This window comes from Coptis chinensis, chromosome 3 (assembly GCF_015680905.1).
Source record: "Coptis chinensis isolate HL-2020 chromosome 3, ASM1568090v1, whole genome shotgun sequence".
NCBI classification, from domain to species: domain Eukaryota; kingdom Viridiplantae; phylum Streptophyta; class Magnoliopsida; order Ranunculales; family Ranunculaceae; genus Coptis; species Coptis chinensis.
This window is the reverse complement of record NC_141458.1, coordinates 9,295,574-9,314,740: the sequence shown is the minus strand read 5'-3', so window position 1 is coordinate 9,314,740 and position 19,167 is coordinate 9,295,574. Positions and strand designations below refer to the sequence as shown.

General features: G+C 41.6%; 1 pseudogene across 1 annotated transcript; it reads right to left on the bottom strand.

The window, feature by feature from the left end:
- Positions 1–392: 392 nt before the first annotated feature.
- On the bottom strand, positions 393–2,656 carry LOC147507777 (putative clathrin assembly protein At4g32285 pseudogene; annotated as a pseudogene). Its single transcript, XR_015217793.1, has one exon. The product of XR_015217793.1 is annotated as a putative clathrin assembly protein At4g32285 pseudogene (transcript).
- Between the last annotated feature and the right edge of the window lie 16,511 nt (positions 2,657–19,167).

The following is a 19,167-nucleotide window of genomic DNA, read 5'->3' as shown; positions in this document are numbered from 1 at the left end:
ATTTTAGAATAAAAAAACAACTAACATTTTATAGTGTGGTTGCTAAACCGCTGACGCTAAAAGTCGTATAGTGTCTGGAACTATGGAAGAACTGTTTTCCAGCATTCTTGATACTGGCAAAAGCTAATTATATGAATGGAGTTAAAAGGACTACAGTCTTTGGATTATTCTGAGTTTGTCAATCAAACTGGACGTCTGACCATAGCAAAAGAGGGTACACTGGGTGTCCTCTTCAAATATGGTCAACAAACCAAAACTGAACTACTGAACCTCCAAAAGTACTACGGCCTCTGATTCAATTCGTCGTCATGAGCAATAAACCTGAAAAAGTTGTTCCACAACTCTCTCATTTTGCTTCCCCCCAATTACAAATTTACAATTACTTAAACCAATAAGACAAGAGCAACACCTAACATTATAACAAAGTTACAGAGCCCCATAACTTCAATCAATAAGGAGTACAACAGCAAACACCTAAAATATCACAAAAATGGCCACAAAAACAGTAACTAGCTTTTTCAGTAAGGTACATGATAGTACCCTGAAGGTCCTACACCATTAACAGGTTGCATCCCATAGGGAACCATATTCATACCCGGCATACCTGGGTTGTAAAACCCGGATCCACTTATCTTACCCAAACTAACTTGACCTTGCATTCCTTCTCTTGCATACTGATTCCAAACCTGTTGCTCTTGCACTAACAAATGTTGTTTCTTTTCCATATCAGCCATTTGCACATAAGACGGTGGCGGTATGCTATTTGACGCTGCAAATGGATCTTGACCCATGATGTGAACAGACCCATCCGGAGCGGGTAAAGCCAAAACGGGCGTTGTAGTTTTACCCAAACCCGGTAACGCCACACTACTAGCACTTCCACCACTCAATTGAGCAGCACCATTGTGTTGACTCACAGCACCCTGATCATACATACCATTTAACAATAACGGGTCAAACCCACCCGGTAACGACGCTTTCTGACTCGACAAATGACTCACCGATTCGACTAGGGCCAGTTCCCAATCAGCCTTTCCAGTCTCTGCAGCTGGATTTTGCCATGCTGAAGTAACTCCATTTAGCCCACCCCAGGAACTGGCTTGGGGAGCTGAAAATAATGCCAGGGCTAATTTATTGGATTGATCTTCAGTGGACATTGTTTCTTCGCGTAAATCGACTAAATCCCCAGTTTCTTGTTTCACCTCTGGCATAGGTTCAGGTTCAGGTTCAGGTTCTGGTGGTGGGGGAGGTGACCAACTTTCAGGTGCAGGCAAAGCCTTAATTTCATTCAAATCCGCAACTTGTTCAACTCCTCCAACTTCATTTTCTTTCTCTTTCTCTTCACTCTTTGGCTTCTTCTCTCTATCTCTAATAAACTCTTCCAGAGTTTCCAACAACTTATCAGTAATCCTCTGCACTTCAGGATACTCTGAAGATCTAGCAACACCAGTATCTTTACACCAATTATAAAACCCAACAAGCTCATCAATCTGTTTAGCAACACTAGCATAAGCTTTAAAAACTTTCACACATTCCACGTACTCCATAACGAAAAATTTATCAAGTAACACTGACAACACTTCACATATATCTCCATACAACTTAAAACTTTCTTGAACAATTGGATACAATGCAATAAGCACCATTCGACAACTCTTCGCCATACCCATCGGTCTACAAGCTAAAAATCGATCAAGAAGAAGCTGTAAATGAGACATCCTTCCTAGAATCCTCTCCGGCTTCATTTCACGCAATGGAGTTGGCGGTTTTCGCTCCCTAATTTCACCCACATCATTATCAGAGTAAGATCTTTGTGGAACTTTCACACCATAGCTTCCATACTCATCGCTAACAGATCGAGAATGTCGCCTGTCGCCACCATTTCCATTTCCACCTCTTTGATTATGCTCATACAACATAAATTCAACTTTCTGATCAAGATAAATAGCGTAAGTTCGAATAAAACTAGATTTCTCCCACGTGTTCGAATGGGCTTCGTCTTTAAAATCCGATAAATTCAACAATCTAGTACCCCTTCTCGTGGCGAAACATAACTCGGTTAAAAACTCAGGATCACCTTCGACTAACAGCCTGTTGACTAGTACTAGTACCTTCAATGCAACAATCCAATCTCGAGTTTTGCCAAGTCGTTTCGAGATGGTAGCTACACAAGCATTAACATATATTCTTGAATATGATGTCAAGTTGAGGATCTCTATAATGTATTTCTCGTTAGCTGGATCGTCATCATGACTCGTTGCTTTAACAATAGCGATTTTTAGACTCGGTGCGACTGAACTCGTTACTTTCACGATACCAATGCTTGTCTGGTCTTTCACTGCTCCTATTGCTTTTCGAATCGTGCTCGGCGCCATATCAACAGCCGGAGAACTGTTCCTGTACTCTTCCTTGTATTGGAATACTGTAGATCTTGAAGATCTGAGGACCCACTAGAAAGAGGATTTTGCGTGTTCGCCGGCTTTTCTTGTTTTGGAAGTGAAGTTAGTTTGGTTTTGTGAGAGTTGGAGTTGCAGAGGTTATGAAATGGATTTAATTGGTTGTTGATGTCCGAAGAGATTGGGACAATCCGAGACGTACATGTGGATGTGAGATCTTGGCAGGTAAAGCAAGTTTATGTTTATTTTGGGGTGGTGGTATTTTAATATTGTAGATTTGTAGGATAGTGCGTTGGGTTTACGGTGAAAGATACACCATTAGTGGGTGATCTTTTTTTGTTTTCCTTTTATTTTCTTTTGGAAAAAGAACGTACAATGTAAAGCATGGACGGATAGTGCCTTCTGTGGTTCTTTTGGTATTTGGAAAGAAATGATTAACTGCTGAAACATGACATGTGGTATAATTTTTGTATTTTCTCAATAATACTGCTTGTTGGTCATTTGGTCCAGGCGTCCAGCATGTGGAAACCGGATTAAGCAGATATATTGACGGATGGTTTTTGTTTTTTTGGCATAATGATTAAAAATACTAACTTATTTTTAGTGTTTTCTACGTTAAATACAATTTATATTTTTTTCTGCCTAAAAATATATAAAATTTTCAATTTTTTTACAATTAAATTGGGCTGTTAGACTCTATTTGTTATTTATTTATTTATTGGTAAGTTTGTTTTAAATAAGATCAGTAACTCTTTTATGCTCACGCCTGTTTTAAATGAGATCAATAATTTTTTGATGCTGGTAGGATTCAAGCTCCAGGTCTCTAATATCATCATCCAAAATTTTAACCGACTTTGTTAGTCGACACCTGCTCACTCTCCTCATTTTTAATCCTATATGACTAAAATTCTCCAAAAACAAATCAAATTTTCGAATTTCTTCAAACTTGGGTAATTGGGTTGGTACTTGGTATCTACAAATTTCTTTAAGAATACCCACACAAAATTAATTCATGCGGAAATAAAAGAACGGTTAATCAAAACCTCAATAACAAAACTCATTCACTAAAAGTCTAAAACTAATGCTTTTGACCCCAATTGCATAAAACCCTTAAAGTTGGCCCATATTTATCAACTAGTATCTCTACACTATATATGATAACCGGGTCTTTAGGAGGCACATTTCTCAACCGGAATAGTGTATTTCTAATATTTCTATTTTAAGATTTTAGAATCACTTCTTTTAATTATTCTAATCAGTTTCTCTTTTTTAAACAATTTACAAAAAACTCCTTCACTTTATTGAAATTATAAATAGTTTTATATTATTTAAAATAATTTAGAAAATCTCATTCACGTCACTAAAATTATATTCAACCCCTCTTAATATTTTTATATTATTTTTTAGATTAGAACTAGAATTCCAAAAATCTTACTATCCGACAGATGTTATAGCGACATGTTTAAAAAATTGAAAAAATACTGATGAGTAGCACGGTTCACATACTTGTGTTAAATTATTAAATTCAATACCAAACTATTTGACCGAGATATGGCAATGAAGGTTGAGTGGCCATTTATGGTGGCATCTTGGTGGTCATCGCAGGTCCATACCCACCCCCATTACTTTTTCTTTCCCTCTGCTACCTCTCCGCCCGCATCCATAGTCCCCACAAATAGCGGTAATGCAGACACCACCATGAAAGTGAGAACCGACTACAATGGAATTTGTACCGCATGGGTCGAGATTGTGGTGAAACATATGGTCATCGATTGCTTAATTTAAGGTTGAAACGTGGATCAACACTTGTCCTGGAATGTTAGTTGGTTCTCACTTTGATCTTTGTAATTGGTATGGTGCTACTGCTAATGTGCATAGTTGTCAATTATAATAGCTATGGAGATAGTGGTGCAGAAGAATCATAGTTGTTGAAGGGCTGCTATTCTCAGTTCACGTTACTAACAATGACTTAATATGGTAGACTGTGGAATCTGAAAATTTGAAGATAGCAACCAAGATATGAATATATATTAAAATTTGGTTGTCTTTTAGGGTATTTTTCTCGTATAGGTAAAATAAGAGGAGAGTGCAACTGATGTCATCATTTCTAACAACCAATTAATTGACATTGACATTCCATCAAAACATATTTAACATAATGTATCAATGGTAAAATAAAATAAAAGTGTAGCATATTTTTAGGGCAAGAAAAAAATATACATTGAAAAATTACCTACGGGTGGAATTTTTGTATTTCTATGACAAAAAATTAGATGGTCTAACTTTTTATACCAAGTCAAATGGTAATATACAATTTTTATTACCAAAAACTAGAATAACTAGAAAGAGCATAATAAAACTAATTCAATGAGGTGTAGATTCACTATGTTTTCATAAATATTCTTTTCCAATTTTTTTTTTTTAATCTTCTTTTAATTTATTTTGGTAACAACTAACTAACAACTTTATCTTATATATATATATATGTAGAAACTATAAACAATGTTAGTAGATGTGTATAAATTTGAATAACTGCATTAAAATATATGGAAAATTAGTTGGAGAGAGATCACTTTTATTTATTTGAGAAGGAGACCATTTTGAATAGGGTATTCTAACATCTTATTTCAAATGAAGAGGCTTAATGGCGGCAAAGACAAAAAAGAGAAGGAAGAAAATCATGCACCTACCGTTTTAAAATTTGAAAAAATAGTAGTAAAATATTTTATTGGCATTAATATAAGTGGGCTCTTTGGTTAGTCTGGTTTCTGGTAATGAAAATTGTAGATTACTATTTGACTGGTCCTAAAAATTAGACTATCTGATTTTTGGTCATAGAAATTTGAAAATTTAGCTCATAGATAATTTTCCAAGAATACATTGCATTTAATGTAAAAAAAAACACCAAAATATGTTGTACTTTTAGGTCACTGTTTCTGTTTTTTTACACAAAATTTTGATTGTTTTAGAGATTCGAAGCTTTGAATTTAGGGTAAGGTGATCTTTTGTGAAGGCCATGATTTTAAGTTTTTAACTTGTGATTTTTTTTTTTTTTGATAAGTTTAACTTATGAGTTACGGGACAGTGCAACTCTTGCTTGTTACTCTTCACTAATCACTAGCATAGTAGCATCTATGACCTGTGGAATAATAATAATAATAATGTAGTGTGGCATCTAAACTTTGTACGGGCGTACATCAAAGCCTGGTTCGTTAAACAGGTGCAAGATGGTTGGCCACTGGCCTAACTCCAAAGTGAAAGCCAAAGATGAACTTTGGTATTGGGGGAATTGAGCTGGCCCACCTGTCAAGTGAGTATGGACAACAAGAAAAGTAAGTGGACTGCTTAACGAAAAAGTAAAAAAGCGGACTACTACAGTGGAACTACACTTTAATTAGTGGATAATTACCGTGTCTGTATCAGGTTCAGATCCAATCTACAATAAATCGTACTTTGAAGCAGTTAAGGACGACCGGACCCGCGCGAACGCCCCACCAATTATACTCCACTAACTCCAGCACTCTCATATGGTTCTCACCCGCGACTTTGATTGCTTGACATCTTTTAAGTAGTTCCAATTATTTCACTCATATGTTTGGGTTTTTGGTTGTTTTAGCTAAGTTAGTTTCTGCAAACAACGTTACTTAGAAGACATGGCTTCCTGTTGAGCAAGGATCCGATTCCATATTTTCATTTCGAAGTGCTACACATGTATGTTCCGTTTGAGAATAAATGTTTTACAGGGAAATGATTGTGCATATTTTTTTTCTTGATAATGTGGAAATGATTATACAGATACATAACATATATTTACTTAGACATGGCTTGGTTCTGAGGAGGAAGCTGGACTTGATCTTGATAACTCTGTTGCATCGCCTGTTGCGCAAGGAGTCCTATATTGTGGCACATGCATTGTTAGCTTTCTATGTTCAACTTTATGTAGGTATAGTAAAAAGTCCTTTCCTCTGGAGCTCTGTAAACTCTTTGACAAAGGGAACAACATGGGCAAAATACATGAGAAAAAAAATCTTCATATGGAGCCTCCACCAAATTAAACCTCTTCCTCAGTTTTGCTGCACACGAAGTTCTTAAGAATTAATTTTCCACATAAGAAGTATAATTTCACCATTAAGTTTGAAACTTATTAGTTCTTGTTATAGGTTGGAGTTTTTAATTACTGCAATTTATCATTGACAAAACAATGTTTAAAAAACACTTGCTCATTTTCCCACCATCTGGGTCTGGGGATGCCACGGGACCTTATATACGAAAATAAACATTTGCTAGTTCTTAACTATTTTGTTAGGGTCCTGCCCTAAAAACCAAGCTTTGTGCAAGCAAAAGAAAATGAAAATGTCAGGAACCTCATGTGCTCTTTTACCTCTTTATGCAAGGAGCGAGAATCGCAGAGACAGCGGACATAATGGCAAATAATAGTGAAAATGTACGTGATTCTAAACTATCTCAGCACTTGGAGTATGTGAGCAATGTCTTCAATCTCATCACTTGGAGCTTACTGAGATGCAATGTGAAGCGAACTTTCACCACCACTTAGTGTCAACTTCGGCATTCTAGGCAAGCATATATGTTGCACATATTTTCTTGAAGATTGTTTTATTTTTACATTTGGAGATTGTGATGTTCGTTATTGAAGTTGCTTGGGAAATGTTACAAGAAACAGACCAACGAAAACGTTCCTGAGAAGTCTTGATCGCATCTTTGCATTTCTTTCTTGCATGTTGTAACAATAAGAAAGATGTAATCATAGGCATTCATATAGCTGAACTCATTAACAAGTAGTAATGACGAAAAAAATCATATACTAACTACCTAACATACTAAAAATATTGAAGATCACAAGCCAGTATTGTTATATTTCTATTCAAAATATGTATGTATTACAACGAATGATTACAAAAAGAAAGATTATAGTAATAACAAAACCAAAATTTACTTGGACCTGGTTTGATTGTGAGGGGGGTGCTGAACTTGATTTGGATACCCCTTGTAGGGGAGTGATATTCTCTATACAGCACGCGCCTAACATGGTGGAAATGACGCACCGACCTATGGATCCAGGTCGCATCCATGAGCTAATAGAATGCTACAGACAGGTCGCAGCACCACGCGAACTACGCTAGGAAGTGACTCAGGTACCCCTTCCAGAAGAAATCATGACTAAAGATGTACTTGCACAAATCTTGGCCGTCAGCTACTGGTCACTGCCGCAAGCTACTTGTACAGACTGCCACTCCACATCATTCTGGCCGGACCTATGAGGGCGGTTCTCACATGCTATCCCGATCTCCACCCTCGTTTGGGACCGCTTTTTACGTGGTGGGCAAGGATACACTCTCAATATCTATAAATACCTCTCCTATGAACTTCACGCCGGACTGATTACGCTCTCCCCACAAAAACCAAGAGCAAGATACGTAGGCAGTTCGTTCTCAAGACGAACTCGGTCCATCCAACAACCCATTCTAGTCCCCAATCAACTATGCGTAAGGGAAAGCTAAATCACACCTTTACATTGGCGCCGTCTATGGTCTCGATTACTTGAGAAACCAAACCACTTCCAAACAAATCAGTAACCAAAACTCTCAAGCCCACGAAGCATGGCAAGCCTCGAAGCTCAACTCCACATGTTAGCAGGACAATTAGGCACAGTAAACGAGCAAATAGCTCAACTCAAGCAGGAAAACGTCACACTACGCGCACAAGTGGACACACATAACCCACTAGGCGCCACCGCAGAAGACGACGTTATCAACGTCAGTCAACAGATCAACGAGCTGAACCAAAGGCTCGACAAAAATGCGGTAAAGAAAGACTCTACCCGGATCGTGCAAAGATCTTTGAAAACCCTCGTGCATCTCCATTTGTTTGTTGAGCTACTCATAGAAATTTTTCTCCTCAGATTTCGTCCAACCACGATTCCAAATGTACGATGGCGCGACATGCCGGAGCCAAAGATATAGCTCGGTATGTTCAAAGTCTAGCACTCTACGATTGCGCGAGTTCGACCACCTACATTGCGGACTATTTCACGCTAGTCTAAAAGATGGCCCACTCGGTCGGTTCTTCTCCCTCGAGGCGGACTTCGATAAAGAACTTCGAGCGGCTCATCGACTGTTCGGCGGAGCCAATCGTCCATATCGAGGGCGTAAAAGGGCGATCTCAATTCACTCTTTCAGCTTGCACTCGGCAAGGAGGAAACCTTCCGCTCCTTCTTAAGTCGGTTCAAAACCGAACTACTAGACATGGAGAGTGGCCTCAAAGAGTCATTTGCAGCGGTGGCTTTCACAAAAGCGCTGCCGCCCGTGAACATTGCATTTCGCGGATCGCTCCCGAAGAAAGAAATCCCAAAGCGTGGGTCGAGTTGTATGCTCGAGTAGATAGGTACATCAAGTTACAAGAAGGTTTGAAAAATCAGAACCAAGAAGAAGACGAAATAGAAGAAGGAGAAGTTTACGAGGTAACATCATCCTCTAAAAAACGACCCCGACAACAAGGGTAGCCCTCCAAACTCAAGGCGAGCAATGACCGAGAATTCGCCGTATTTACCAGATCTCCTAGTTACATACTAGAGAAGATCAAACGAAATTTTACTACCACCGACACGAGATAAGGCAACCCGGCCGGATCGCCCGACCGACCCCTTCTGCGGCTTCCACCGAGCTAAGTGCCATGAGACCGATATATGCTGGGGGCTCAAGCATTACTTGCAGGATCTCATAGAAGCAGGTCACATCAAACAATACACCAACATAGCCGACGGCGACTTGCGCCACAAGCTCATGGCCCGCAGAGTACAAAGTAGATCCCCACCTCGATGTAACGATCAGAGGACCCAAGGTCGCTCTCACATCAGAGGACGTCCCCGAGACCGCTCCCGTCAAGATCATCGCCAACCGTCGACAGGTTGGGAATATGACAGAACCATTCACATGATCACACTTCAGGATGATTCCGTCTCAACATCTAGAGAAAAGAGAAGGCGCGTGGGCGCCCTTCATGAAGTTTACAACTTTTTGTCGCAGGCGCTTTCCGCCCACCGCATTCGGGGCCAGTCGGGGAGATATTACCTTCTCGGAGGCCGACCTCAATAAGGTTTGCGTCCGCCCCGCACTTTTCGTGTGGTCCACGTCAAAATCAGCGGCCCGGACCGTCAAGCGAAGTTTTGATAGATCCTGGCAGCTCGTGCGATATTTTGTTCTACCATACTATCCAAGAGATGAACCTGCCAAAATCGGTCTTCATAGACCCGATCGCGCCTCTCTTTGGGTTCAATGGCTCCAGGGTCGACCTAATGGGAGACATCATACTCCCAGTCTCAGTGGGCTCCCGAGAAGACAAGGTCAGCTTCAACACGCGTTTCAGCGTCCTCGATACCAAGTCGTCCTACAACGCTATTCTAGGACGACGATGGATCCATCAAATGCAGGCAATACCTTCCACATTGCATCAAGTGATCTGTTTTCCTGGCCCGAGGGGAACGGTGGAGCTTCGGAGCAACCAGCTCGAGGCTTATCATTGTAACCAGGTCCTCGCAGCGAACAAGACCACTGAATCTCCCATCAATATCAGAAACGAGCCCACCAGTTATACAATGGCCAAAGACTTAGTGGCCGAGGTCAGAGCCAACGTACCAAAGCAGAACGCTGGGGGCTCCAGTAAGAACTTCCTCTCACCAACCCAGATCCCAAGCTCCACTAAGGCAGCAGTTGTCCCAGCATTACAAATCCTAGAGGTAAGCCCCGAGAGAGAGCATCCCGCAAGCGAGCTTCTGGTCGCCCGCCGGCTACCCTACACCCGGTAGCGGCGCGAAAGAAACCATTCAAATTATCACATTTGTCACTACCACAGAAGTCACCTCTGACCTTGTTGTCGTAACCACAAAAGACGCTCCAGTTCCTACAGCTACTACAGCCACTCATCAGACTAAAGACAACATCTACAAAGGGCAATCCTCCAGAGAGCACTCAAACAGCAGAAGTCCCAGCACCGACTGAAGAAAGGCGAGCAGTTCTCATGGAACGATCAATGTCACCAAGCATTCTCCACTCTCAAGGAATACCTCACAACGCCTCCCGTCTTAGCCAAACCAACAGATGGAGAAAACCGGGCTCTATATCGGCGATATCGGACTTCGCCATCAGTTCGGTTCTCTTCAAAGAGGAAAACAATTCAGAAAAGCCGATCTATTTCACAAGTAAGACGCTCATTCCAGCCAAGAAGAATTATTCCCACGTTGAAAGAGCAGTGCTTGCTTTATTATACTCGGCAAGAAAATTCAGACCTTACTTCCAAGCTCATCCAATCAAAGTACTTAGCGACCTTCCATTGAAGCGGATCCTTCACAAGGAGAATAAGACTACTAGGATGGCGATATGGGCCGAAGAATTGGGTGAGCACCACATGGAATTCGTCCCCCGTACGTCTCAGAAAGGCCAGGTCGTCGCAGATTTCCTAGCAGATTTTTCAGTCGACGACCCCAATTGGGGAGTCGAAGCGAGAGTCGCGACCGCGAAAACAAACATAAAAAATAGTCCGTCCCTACGTAGATGGTTCCAAGAACCCGTGAGGCGATGGTATCGAGAATCGTTTTAGTATCTCCCGAGGGAGCTATGGTAGAAGCGCGGCCAGATAGACGCGACCTCCAATAACGGCGGATCATGAGGCATTAATAATGGGGTTATGTCGCGGCAATCCATTTCGGTGTAAAGGAGCTCAAATCTTTAGTGACTCTGGCCCGGTTGTTCGCGGATCGCAAAAGAGTATACTACCCATGAAGGTAATCTTTCCAAATACCTTCAAGTTGTTAATGATTTACTTCCTTCTTTCAGCAGAGCTACGGTACACCATTTTTTGCGTGACGAGAACCGTCACGCAGATAGCTTAGCATACCTGGCCACTCAGACATCGAACTGTGCCCCTAGATAACTGACCATTGAAGTGGTCGACCGACCAGGTTACCAAGCAGACCATGTCTTAGAGATCAGTGACCTGTGCCCACTCTCTGGAGATTAGATGAGTCAAACATGGATGCAGCCTATTATACAGTACATCCAGCACGGTACACTCCCAGATGAGCGTACCAAGGCCAGGAAGATTCCGCACCAGGCACGTAGCTATTGTTTGGTAAATGACAGGTTATTTTGCAAATCCGCTGGGGGACCTCATCTGAGATGCATCAGTCTAGAACAAGGTCAGTTAATTTTCGCTGAGATTCATGAAGGAGAGTGTGGAAACCATGCTGGAGGTCGCTCATTGGCCCATAAAGCGATCTCCCAAGGATACTTCTGGCCCCGTATGCAGATCGATGCCAAAATATATGTCCCGAAGTGTGTCAAATGTCAAACATTTGGGCACAACATCATTCAACCCCAGCCAACCGATCAACATCCACGAGCCCTTGGCGTTCCACATAATGGGGCATGGACATTATGGGACCATTCATCCCTCGGAAGAGCACCGGCTTCCGCTTTGTCCGGCTGCCGCAGATTACTTCACTAAAGTGGGTCGGCGATTCGTTGGCACACATCAAAGAGTCACATGTCGGGAATTTCATTTGGACTCATATCATCACCGATTTGGCTTACCACACATTGGTGATGATGAATGATGGTTCAATGGTTCAAGGCAAAACAGTCGAGAGTTCCTAGCCAAGTGGAAGATCGTTCACGATTCTCCACTCCCCCGATGCGGCTCAAAGCAATGGGACGGTGAGGAGGCCAATAAAGCCATTTTAGAGAATTTGAAGAAAAAGATTGAAAAAAACAAAAGCCAATGGCCAAACCAGCTTGAGAATATCCTATGGGCTCACCGCACCACAGCTCGCTCCAGCACAGGCGAATCACCATTCTCCTTATGTTATGGCATAGAAGCTGTCATCCCCACCGAGCTGACAATCACGACAACTCGATCTGAACTTGTCGAATCAGGGCATAATGACTCAGTACTAGCTCGGGAGGTCGATCTGCTGGAAGAACGGCGTGACCTAGCAGCTATCAGAGTAGAATCTTACCAACAGATCCTAAAGCGATCCTACAACAAACGAGTACATCCTCGATCTTTTCAACCTGGGGATTTAGTCTTGAAAAAAACTCAAGATGACTCTAAACTAGAGCCAACGTGGGAAGGCCCTTACATAGTGGAACGCGTCGTTGGCAATGGAGCGTACTGGATTAAAACACACGAGAGAAAGTTATTGCCACGACCTTGGAACACGTACTTGTTAAAGAAGTTTTATTGTTAGTATCATTATGTTGTGTAATTCATGTTTCCATTTGCTGAAAACTCAAGTATAGGTTACTTAAGATTGTTATTATAAGATACGGCATTTACTCGCATCTCCAAGCCAAGCCACTCGCACCACAAGCACCATCAGTACATATGCACTGACAACATCTCTAGTAGCCTCTCTGAGTCTCGCTAGTTGAGGACCTATACTCCTAGGATCAACTCCGCGAGAGCTCTCAAGAGCGAGCAAATACTCGGGGGCTACCCACGCTCTCCCGAAAGCGTAGCTCTCGGGGGCTTACAGGGCTCATAGGCTCTCGAAGTCTCGCTAGTTGAGGACCTATACTCCTAGGATCAACTCGCGAGAACGCCTCAAGAGTAGCCCTCGGGGGCTACACACGCTTCTTAGCGAAGCGTAACACTCTCTCGGAGCTTACGGGCTCATAGCCTCTCGAAGTCTCGCTAGTTGAGGACCTATACTCCTAGGATCAACTCAGCGAGAACGCTTCAGAGCAAAGACCCTCAGGGGCTACACACGCTCTCAGGAGCTTACAAGCTCATAGCCTCTCCGAGTCTCGCTAGTTGAGGACCTATACCCCTAGGATCAACTCTGCGAGAACGCTCTCAGCGAGCACCACGCCCTCAGAAACTTGTAGGGTCATGAGCCCCCTAAGTCTAAACTAATCAGACACTCACATCTCCCAGATCGCTCCCCCGAGCAATACTACACAAACATAACGCTTTACGAGAATACATCTCAGAAACAAGCCCCATAAACAGAGTAATAGCTACAAGCAGTCAAGCAAAAGATAACATTAAGCATACATTTACCACAAAGCTACACCACCAGTTTCAGATAACCAGTTCTAACCCACTGATCTCCTAGGTTTACCCAGAAAATCCAGATCGGACCGGTGAACAAAGGGGGAAAAATTAATGAACTGCCACTTTCGTGGACACCGGTCAGATCAACAAGGCAAACGCTTTGCAAGCCTGAAAACACAGCTCTAATGTTTAACCCTCGTAGGGGCAAAGAACAGACACAACTAACTACCAAATGAGCCCATTTCATACTAAGACAAAGAAGCGAAATCACCATCAAGGAGCCGCGACCACATGTTTGTCCCGGAGGGGCGATCTTTGGTCGGAAGAACGTGCCTCGCAGCCCGCGAACAACAACGCGCGTGCCGATCCTCCGAGCTCCGTCGCCTTACAGTAGTTGACAATATTTCTCATCCAAACAGCTTGGCATACTACTCCATCACAGCCGTGGTATACGACTTTGAGCTTCACGAGCAACCCCCGACATCGCATGTACTTTCAATGACTTCCGCTAACTCTATTTGCAGCTCAGCCATTGCCGCAACCAGTTTAGCGTTCTCATCGCAAAGAGCGACCGCGATACTTCTTCGTCATCGATCCGGCTTCCTCTTGTCACCCCATGCGGCTCGCGGACATCCTTCGACTTCGGGAGTTTGGCGTCGATCACACATTGAATAGCGTTCTTCAGCTTGTCAAACCCAGCTAGAAACTACAAGTACAAAATCATAATCAGAATCACTTAAGAAACAAAGCGGCAAATGTCACAGCCCAAATTTCTAAACAATAACAAAGTGAATATTTGAAATATAATTATCTCAAACATCACTAGGTTCACTTGTTTAAAAACCCGGACTATGGACGGAGAATACTACACATACAAAACCCAATAGCCATGTCATAAAAAGAAACAACTTAAAATAAAATAATCCCAATAATTATCCAAATCTCTTTTTAAGATAACATCCTTCCAAATAAAACATCAAACAAACTCTCCAATTAAAGTTCATCACTACCATGTCCTCAAGCCATGAAAAAGGTAAACTACGTTATTACATTCTTCTAACAAAGAAATCAAACCTAAAAGAAAACTAACGGACCGCCTCGTGCACTAATCCGAATCACACAAGCGGGTTCCGCGCCTTCCACCTATGTTCCCAAGAACACACCCACGTTGCCAAAATAAAGCAAACATGGGTCAGCAAAATGGAATTTGCTGGTATTAGTAGACTAACCACCTATAAACATTTCAAACTTTACTTATCCAACTAACACTTTAAATCTATCATAACCTAATCATTCGGCATTTGGAAGACAAGTAGTTAAGTCATCTCAAGCGGCATAGTTTCTTCCCAAGCAAAACTTCCATTTTATTAACCTCCATTTTATTAACTTATTCTAATAACTCCCTTTTAATATCTAAGTAATTGAATTACACTTACCGATATCCATTTGTATAAAAGGGTAGGACGGCGTCCTGCCTGACAAAATATTATTAAGTCCTACCCTCCCGCAAAGAAAGTTAGAACTTGTATATATAACGGATGTAGATATTCTATATGTATTCAAAGGTAAAACCAAAGCATTTCATTATAAACAAATCCATTTCTCTCATCAATTAATCAATTACTTTATCTTATACACCCACCCACCCTTTAGTACCTACTCCACGATTTGCACTCCACACATTTGCGAATCACACATTCTTGTGTGCCTCTCTCCTAATACCACAATATCATAGCCATCTCGGGCTTTCATACACATATTTCCACGGCCTCTTTTGGCAACAAAAACTTCGGTCATTCATGGCACATTCAATGAATACCTTAGGTCATTCCCGCCACATTCAAGGAATACCTATCATATCACTAGCGGGCCATTCATGGCACATTCAATGAATGCCCGGGTCATTCACGCCACATTCAAGGAATACCCAATCCTACATTCCGTACATTCAAGGAATACAACTGACTCCGCATGGCGAAATACCTTAGTTCCTCTTTAGGGCGATCAACTACAATTTGGTCATTCATGGCACATTCAATGAATACCCTTATATAACACTAACGGGCCATTTATGGCACATTCAATAAATGCCCACCTACATATGACTTCATCGGTCATAAACTCAATTCTAAAACTTGAGGCGTGGAGAGTTCTAAAAGTCGCGGTAAGTTTTGTTTACGATTATTGTATTTTATTGCATAGATTATTTTGAAGGCGTAGGAAAATCTTGATTCAATTATTTTTGGTTTACGGCGTTATTAATTTCATGGATGTATAAATGTCATAGCGTTGTGTATCTCAAAAGGCGGAAAAATCACAAAGCGGTAAATACACATTATATACAAGTATATTTATAAAGGTCTTAGCAAAAAATCAAACCGTTAATAGTCCTAGACTTATCCTATTAGACCGAATCATAATTTTAGGAAAAGTCAAATTTTCGGGTCAGGTGGTCAAAGTCAACCCCCGGTCAAAGTCAACGATCAACTCACGGTCAAAGCCAGCAAGTCAACTCGGTCAACCCGGCCTAAACTCCAAAATCCAAAAGCCCAAATCCTAAGGCCCATAGTCTAATCTAAAAGTCAAAATTTTAAAATCCAAAACAAAAGATAATAGCCCGCGATTTTTGGCCCAAGCCCAAAATCTTTTTTTATCTTGTTCATCTCCTTCCTCTCCAATTTCAAACAACCACAACCGACCACCCACACAGCCACCACCGCCATCCATGGCAAAAGAAACCCGCGTTTTGGTTGGGGAGAAAAACCCTATCTACCCATATCAACAATACTTGATTTCATTTATCTTTGCAAAAAAATCGACCGGCGCCATTAAAGCTCTCTCCGAAGCTTCCGTGTTATAGCTTCGGCACCAGCGAGCCATCTCCACTCAACACACAACCCTCAACACCTTACCCCACATCCTCCATGTTCAATTCCAACCAACAAAACATTCACACAACAAAAACGGAAACCGCTTGTGATATGGTTGAACGCCATTATGGTTGTTTCCAAGGCTTCCCATCTCACCCAATCAACCCAAACACCAAACAATAACATTCATAGTTAACAATTATCATTACCACAAATCAATAAAACCACACTTCAGAAAAAAGCAAAGAACGGTTTTGTTGGTGATGGCGGCGCCATTGATGCTATGTTCCGGAGTTTGGCCGATTCAATTTAGAGTCCGGTTATTAACCAATTCCCTATGCTAACATATAACCAAATTCCATAGCTAAACAAGAGGAGAAGAAAGCTAGAATAAAAACGAAAAACCGTAACAAAACATCGTATCAAAACACAAGTATGAACACGACCTTTTTTTCTAACGGATAACAGAAATTTATAAAAACATAAAGTATCTACTCACCGTTATAACGAACGGCTCCCGAAATCGAAACCGAAATTGCCTCTCTCTTGTCGCTGAAGCGATAATCTTCCTCGTTCAAAACCCCTTGTTTTTTTTCTCAGTAAAACTCTCACCTTTTTTTTTCTTTCCTCAAAACTCTATGTGAGAAACCCTTATTTTCTAGTTTTTTTTCAAACCTCTCCGAAAAACCAGGGTTTTAAACCTATCTACTTACTTACTACGGCTTTTTTTTTTTTTCCAAAACTCTTTGGATATCCTATTTCGTTTTTCTATTTACATTATTATTATTATTATTACTATTAATATTATTATAGGAAATGCAAATAAAAGACGGGGTGTTATAATATACACACCTTAAAAGGATCTCGTCGAGATTCAAGGTAGAATGTCGAGAGAAGAGCTCGAGGTGCATCCGCCTTATCTTATCTTCAAGTTCCTGTGTCACGTCATTTTCCCTTTCACTCCTTCGCACTTTTACCAAGTTTACAATCCTCCTCCTAAGGTGTTTCACATCCCTATCTACTATCATGATAGGCCTCACCTGTAAAAGTTACATCATCGTTCAACTCTAGCTCTGTTGGGTGGACAACCTCGGTGGGATCTTTTCACACATTTCCAGTAGCATAGACCGTGGAAGACATCATGAATCATCGCTAAGTTAGGGCAAACAAAGCAAGGCGATGCCAAACTACCAATGGAGGCTACTATCTCATATGGTCCAATATATCGTGGACTCAACTTCCCTTTCATGCCAAACCTCATAACTCCTCTCATAGGGGAAACCTTCAAAAACACAAAATCGCCTACAGAAAACTCTACCCGTTTCCTCTTCAAATCTGCATAACTTTTCTGCCTACTCTGTGCTGTCTTAATCCTTTCTCTAATGACTTTAATCTGTTCAGATGTCTCTCTCACTATCTCAGGCCCAAGCAATACTCGGTCTCCCACATCTGCCCAACAAGCAGGTGATCGACATGGACGCCCATACAAAGCCTCAAAGGGTGCCATACCGATGCTCGACTGGAAACTGTTATTATATGCAAACTCCACCAAAGGTAAATGCTCCTCCCATCCTCCACCAAAATCCATTACACAAGACCGTAACATATCTTCTAATATCTGATTCACCCCTCTGCTGGTCCATCCAAATGCGAGGATGATAAGCAGTACTCATCGCCAAACTAGTGCCCATAGCACGCTGAAAACTCTTCCAAAACTCGAAAGTGAACAAAGGATCTCGATCTGAAACAATACTCACTGGAATCCCATGTAACCTGACCACTTCCCGAATGTACAAGGAAACTAACTTATCAGTATTTCTCGACGTCAATAGGAATGAAATGAGCAGATTTCGTTAGGCGATCAACAATAACCCAAATAGATTCATTACCTCTCTCGAGAGACTTAGGCAAGCCATCAATGAAATCCATAGAAATGTGCTCCCATTTCCACATCGGTATCTCTAATGGCTGCAATAATCCGAAGGCCCTCGATGCTCAGCTTTAACCTGGCGACAAGTTAAACATCGAGAAATATATTCTCCGACATCTCTTTTCATTCCTTCCCACCAAAAGGTCCTCTTCAAGTCTTGGTACATCTTCGTTCCTCCGGGATGAATTGTAAACGAGAAGCGATGAGCTTCATATAATATTTCCTTCTTTAACTTCGATCATCACGGTACACATAATCTCTCATGGAATCTCAATCCTCCATCGGAATCCACGCCCAATCGACGGACAATCATCTAAAATATCAATGACCGGATCATCCAACCGACTCAAAAGAAATCGGTCCGGTGTTTGCATGGCAATCACTTCTATGAAAATCACCGGCCTAACCTCCAAACTGCATATATACCCCTCAAATCGTATCTGGTGTAGTCAGGACATCATAAGGCGCTATAGTCTCTAAACTCTTCCACTCTTTGCACCATAAGAGTGGTCAAAACACCATGCAATCGACTAAGTGCATCCATGAACTACATTGCCACTTGGGTGATCTTGAATCTCGAAGTCATAACTACTTATGAACTCCATCCATCTCTGCTTTGTCTCATATTCAACTCCTTCTGTGAATAAAGATACTTCAAACTCTTGTGATCTGTGTAAAGCTCGAATTTCTCACCATATAAATAATGTCTCCACACCTTCAAAGCAAAAACCACTGCCGCTAACTCCAGGTCATGAGTAGGATAACGTCTCTCGTGTATCTTCAACTGTCGTGAAGCATACGACACCACCTTCTGGTCTTGCATTAACACGCAACCCAAACGGTTCCACTAGCATCTGTAAAACCACTAGCTTTCCGCCTCTAGTCGGGATTACTAGAATTG